Genomic DNA, 6,000 nt, shown 5'->3' with positions numbered 1-6,000 from the left:
ACTCTGGATTTCGTAATCAGGGATTTTCGTCGTCCTGAATCAAAACCTTTAGGCCTTGAATGTACAGTTTGTTACCCAGAAAGGTGACTAACAGGGAATTCCGTGGCTGGTCGTGCCCAGGATAGAAGCTCTGCTCACAATAACAGCGACTGGTCCTTAGAGCGACAAGCTAAAAAACAGTAGGCTTCAGCCCCAAATCATTACTGGTTTTATCAGTAATCTTTAACTTTGAAGACTTAAAAAAACGATTTTTGGCCTCTGTTGAGGATTTCCACGCGAAGTTTATCCTCCCCCCCCCCCAACCATTTCGGACAAAACATCACTTTTGTACCATTTTGTACAATTATAGCTTCCAATTACTTAACATCTGACTAAAACCCAACGTTTTTATAATGGTCTGCAAGGCCTTACATGATACTCTCGCTGCCTATCTACATGTCTTCTCTCTTACTTTGAAGCCACACTACATTTTTGCTGTTCTTTGAGCACTGTTGGCCACACTTCCACCTCTGGGCCTTTGGGCTGGCTGCCCACTCTGGGTACAACCCTCTTCCTCTAGATATTTTCATGGCTCTCCTTCAGCTCCTTTTGGTCTTTTGCTCACTTGTCACCTCTCAGTGAATCCTTGCCTGACTACCATAATTAAAATTAAGCCCACATACATCCACATTTGTTTTTCTGCATAAAGCCTTTTCCACATGGCTCTTTATTAGCTAACATGCTATTTATGAATTTGTTTATGGTAAATATGAATATATTTTTATATTACTAAAATGGAAGCCCTAGAAGGCTAGAGCCAATTTTGCAAGTTTTATTTATTGCTGTATCCCTAGTGTCTATGACAGCCTGCCACATAATGGTTGAGTAAATTTTAGTTGAGTGAATTAATGAATATTAGCAATTAATTAAAGAAATGCATATTAAAATAACAATGAGATTGTTTATGGGAATATAAAATGGTAGAGCTATTTTGGACAGTGCATAGAACTCCAGTCAGAATGGCTGAAATTAACAAGTTAGGAAAGGACAGATGTTGGTGAGGATGTGGAGAAAGGAGGACCCTCCTACATTGTTGGCGGAAATGCAAGCTGGTGCAGCCACTCTGAAAAAAGTATGTAGGCTTCTCAAAAAGTTTAAAATAGAGCTACCCTAGGATCCAGCAATTGCACTACTGGGGATTTACCCCAAAGACACAAATACAGTGATCCGAAGGGGCACAGGTACCCCATCGTTTATAGCAGCAATGTCCACAATAGCCAAACTATGGAAAGAGCCTAAATGTCCATTGACAGATGTATGGATAGAAAAGATGTGGTATAGGGGGAATATGCAGCCATCAAAAAATTGAAATCTTGCCATTTGCAATGACGTGGATAGAACTAGAGGATATTGTGCTAAGCGAAATAAGTCAACAGAGAAAGACAGTTATCATACGATCTCACTGATTTGGAATTTAAGAAACAAAACAGGATCATAGGGGAAAGAAAAGAAAAATAAAACAAGATGAAATCAGAGAGGGAGGCAAATCATAAGAGGCTCTAAATCATAGAAAACAGACTGAGAGTTGCTGGAGAGGAGAAGGTGAGGGGATGGGGGAACTGGGTGATTCACATTCAGGAGGGCATGTGATGTAATGAGCACTGGGAATTATATACGACTGATGAATCACTGAACTCTACCTCTGAAACTAACAATACACTATATGTTAATTGAATTTATTTATTTTTAATAATTTATTTATTTATTTGAAAGAGAGAGAGGAAGGGAGCACAAGCAGAGGGAGAGGCAGAGGAAGAGAGAGAAGCAGCCTCTCTGGCTGCTCCAGCTGAGCTGGGAGCCCGATGATGCAGGGTTTGATCCCAGAACCCTGGGATCATGACCTGAGCCCAAGACAGAAGCTTAACCAACTGAGCAACCCACGCACAATTAATTGAATCTAAATTTTTAAAAATTCTGTGTATGGTCATAAGACATAGATCAAGAAAAAGAGAAGATTTTGAAAAATTAAATATTTTTTAAAGTCAAATTTGGACTATTCAAAGAGAATGAGAAATTGACATAATAAATATGAGGAATTATTTCACATATAAAGTGATTCACTAATCACTATAAATGATATGACCAGACTCTTTTGCAAACTCCAGGCCTAGGTGTGATATCTTAAGCCTAAGATAGAATACCTTATTTATTTTTCAGTGTGCAATTTGCTATATCTTCAAATTATGTTATACTGAATATATATACATACATAGACACAACAATATATCACTAAATATCAAATATTCTACCTTCATGGGGAAAATATTTCATGATGTTATATAGTTCATGCTTATCAGCATCTTATTACATTTTAAATTCTAATGGTATAAATACTTACGTGGTTTATACAGTAGATACATAGGTGAAAAGAAACCAGATACATCCTTCACAATTCTACCAAATGTAACTACTAAAGTAGATTCAGTCTAGAGAAAAGATTAGTAAATGTGTATTGCCTTTCGAATATCACCATCATCAACCATTACAACCAATTTCTCTGTTGACATCATTTCATATATTAATCTGAACAACCACATTCAAATGTCTGTAGCTTTACTAAAATTGCCAAAGGTAAAATCCTGATTTTAAATGACTAAATGTATGAACAACAAAAACACGTATTTATGATCATATATAATATTATTTTTTGCAGAAGCATTCATGTGTTTGACAAGTCCAGCATGGTTTTCTTTACTCAACTTCTGTTTCTTTTCATGCCGTTTCCCCTCACACCTCACACCCTGAGGAATCTCAGATTGGTGAACTAAGATTAATCCTAGTCACTGTTGTCATTACATTTACAGTAAGATGTCTGGGACAGTGGCAGTCCAAGGGCTAGAGACCATTTCTGGCTGGCTGGAAAGCAGGACATTTTGCCCTTGTTGGAAGCAATCTTTAGCTGCTTCTTCATCTGCCTGTCCTTGTCAAGGACTTCAACCACTTTTTCTTTGTTGTGATTATTTTAGCATTGACGTTTTCCATGGGTATTAGTATGGTGTTTTAAAATGTGGGCTTTATTATTATGCATGTACAGTAAAGCCAACAGGTCAGGAGATGACTGCCATTGAAAAGATAGTTTGTTATTCACAATGGGTTTGGGGGCACACACCATGCCATGCAGGACCAAATAGAAAAAGTACAAGGGTTGGTCAGGATGTTGAAGGAGCCAAGAGAAAACTATAGGCAGGAGTCCTTTTCCTGGTTTCTTTGGGGAAAGTGAGACAAAGTAGGATAAACAGGTTTAGAATTGGCTAGTGTGAAGAATTTCGGTGGGCTCTGGGGTATATAGGCTATCTCTAGTTGTCTTGTACCTGGTCCTGGGATGATTAGGACAGAGGAATATTGCTTCCTTGACTGTAAAAGCCTGATAGAAGAAGAAGAGATTCAAAATGTAGGCTCTGGATTGATTGTTTTGCATATAAAAGGCATGCTGTGAATTAATAGAAAATATATATTGGTCTTTGCCCCCAGTTCCTACCATGGAGATCCTGAAACCCTGTTAATTTCCTTAATGATACAAACACTAGGAGCATCTCTTGTTTTGAAATTGTTTTCTCTCTGGAGAGAAAAAAAATTGATTGTTTTCTCTCTGGGACACCTGGGTGGCTCAGTGAGTTAAAGCCTCTGTCTTCGGTTCAGGTCATGGTCCCCAGGGTCCTGGGATGGAGCCCCGCATTGGGCTCTCTGTTCAACAGGGAGCCTGCCTCTCTGCCTACTTGTGTTCTCTGTCTGTGAAATAAATAAATAAAATCTTTTAAAAATATATGAGAAAAAGATTGGACTCTCTTTTTTTAAAGAAAGTCCTAGTCCCAATGTGGGGCTTCAACTCATAACCCCAAGATTGAGAGTCATATTCTCTACCAACTCAACAGTCAGGCACCCCTAATATTGGTCTTCAATTTTGTTTCAGAAGCTCTTGTGATCTCATGGGTAATAAGAGTGTCTTTTGTTCTACTGAGCTAATTCTGGGTGGGTTTCTGGCTGGCTCCTGGATGAGGACTGGTCACCAGAAAGACCAGGATGTGGCTTAGAATTTTCAGCCCTGTCCCCCATTCGCTTGACATGACACAAGAGCTGAAAATGGAGTTAATGATTGATGATGCCTCCATTAAAATCTCCTAAGTACAGGGTACAGAGAGCGTCAAGGCTGGTGAATAGGGGGAGGTGCTAGGAGTATGGTATGCCTGGAGAGGGCATGGAAGCTCTGCCCTCTCCCACATACCTTACCTATGCGTGTCTTTCCAACCGTTCATCTGTATCTTCTATTATATCCTTTAACAAATGGGGAAACCTAAGTGTTTCCCTGAGATCTGTGAGTTGCTCTAGCAAATTAATCCAGTCCTTGGAGGGGGTCATTGGAACCTCTGCTCTGTAGCTGATTGATCAGAAGTACAGGTAATAACCTGGGCTTGCAACTGGCATCTGAAGTGTGTGTGGGTGAGAGTAGGTTGGGGCTGTCTCAGGGGAGCCCTGATCCTGTGGGATCTGATGCAATCTCTAGGGAGATCATATCAGAATTGAATTAAATTGTAGGACACTTAGTTGGTGTGGACAAGAACTGCCACTGGTATGTGCCAAAACCTCCAACAAACTCCAACTCTAGCAGGCTTTTTTACTGTTTTTTGTCCACAGCCTTCCTGGGGCTCAGAGCTAGCCATGGAGACAAATGGAAAGATAATGGATCATCAGACCATGGGGCAGAATCTATTGGGAAACAAGCTATTTCACTTTCCCTGTCTATTTTTTCATATAAATGTACTTTAGAATCTTATACATATTACTGATTCAAATTATGCAGATCCACATGTCATGTGTTCTGATCTCCAGATTCGTTTTTAATTCCAGAAGTCTGAAATAGAGTGAAAACCAGGTGGTTGTAGTTGGAACCCAAGAGTAGGTGGAACTTCACTGCAGAAACCACTTGCAGGTTAATAACGTTATTGCGAATCTCACAGTAGGCAAGGAGCTAGTTGATTTTTGCAGTATACCCTACAAAGATTTTATAATTACCCTAGGTAGAAAAGCAGACATGGGGAGAGGGGTTGTTAAAGAAGAAGGGCTAAGAGGGATACATAGATTTGTGTTGTTTCCATGTCAAAAGTTAAAAAAAGGCTAAATGTTTCTTATTCTGCCTTGAATGGCAATGTCTCCAAGTTCTCAATCAATATTCAATCCTATTAATCTGAAATATCTTCCTTGGCATTTTCTGCTTTAGAGAGTTTCATAAAATATTTTTTAACAATATCAAAGTGGGAGGGAGTCTATCATCTTCATTTTGTAGATAAAGGAGATTAAGGAACTGAATAGAAAAGCCCCGAGAGCTCAGGCGGAGAGTGCTGTTACCACGGCGTCTGCAGGGATCCGCTGAATGTTGAACCTTTGATGCGTGGTTGATCCTCCACCCTAACACAATAAATCACTTGGGGGACTACGGATGCCAGAACAGCAGCCCAGACTAACTAAATCAGAAACTCGGGTGCCCCGTAAGACCCCACAATCAGTAATTTTTAAAAGCTGCCCAGGCAATTCCCATGTGCAGTCATGGGTGAGAACTACTGATTTAATAAAATTCCCCCTCGTGACATATTCCCCCTCATGACAATTCTGCGACATTATCATTACTTCAGTTTATACATATGTGAAATATGCACACGCAGAGCTATAGCTATTTCCATACGTATATATACTAGTCTCGTTAGTATATACTAATTTTAAAATCATGTCAATGAAAACATTTTCACTCCCTCGGATCAGCAGTTCCTTCAAATTCGGCCCGCCAGTCCCAAGACCCACTAGGACCTTCCCCCGGTTGACTCCACCCACCCTCCTGACGTTTCGCGGAAGCGCGCATGCGCAGTCTGCTTTCCCCGTCCCGGGCGGTCCGCTGCCACCCGCAAGTTCCCGGGCTCTTCTCGCCCCCCCAGGGTCCCGCCTCCCAGGGTCCCGCCTCCCAGGGTCCCG

Source organism: Mustela nivalis, assembly GCF_964662115.1.
Source record: "Mustela nivalis genome assembly, chromosome: 5".
In the NCBI taxonomy this organism is placed as follows: Eukaryota; Metazoa; Chordata; class Mammalia; order Carnivora; family Mustelidae; genus Mustela; species Mustela nivalis.
This window is presented reverse-complemented; position numbering follows the sequence as displayed.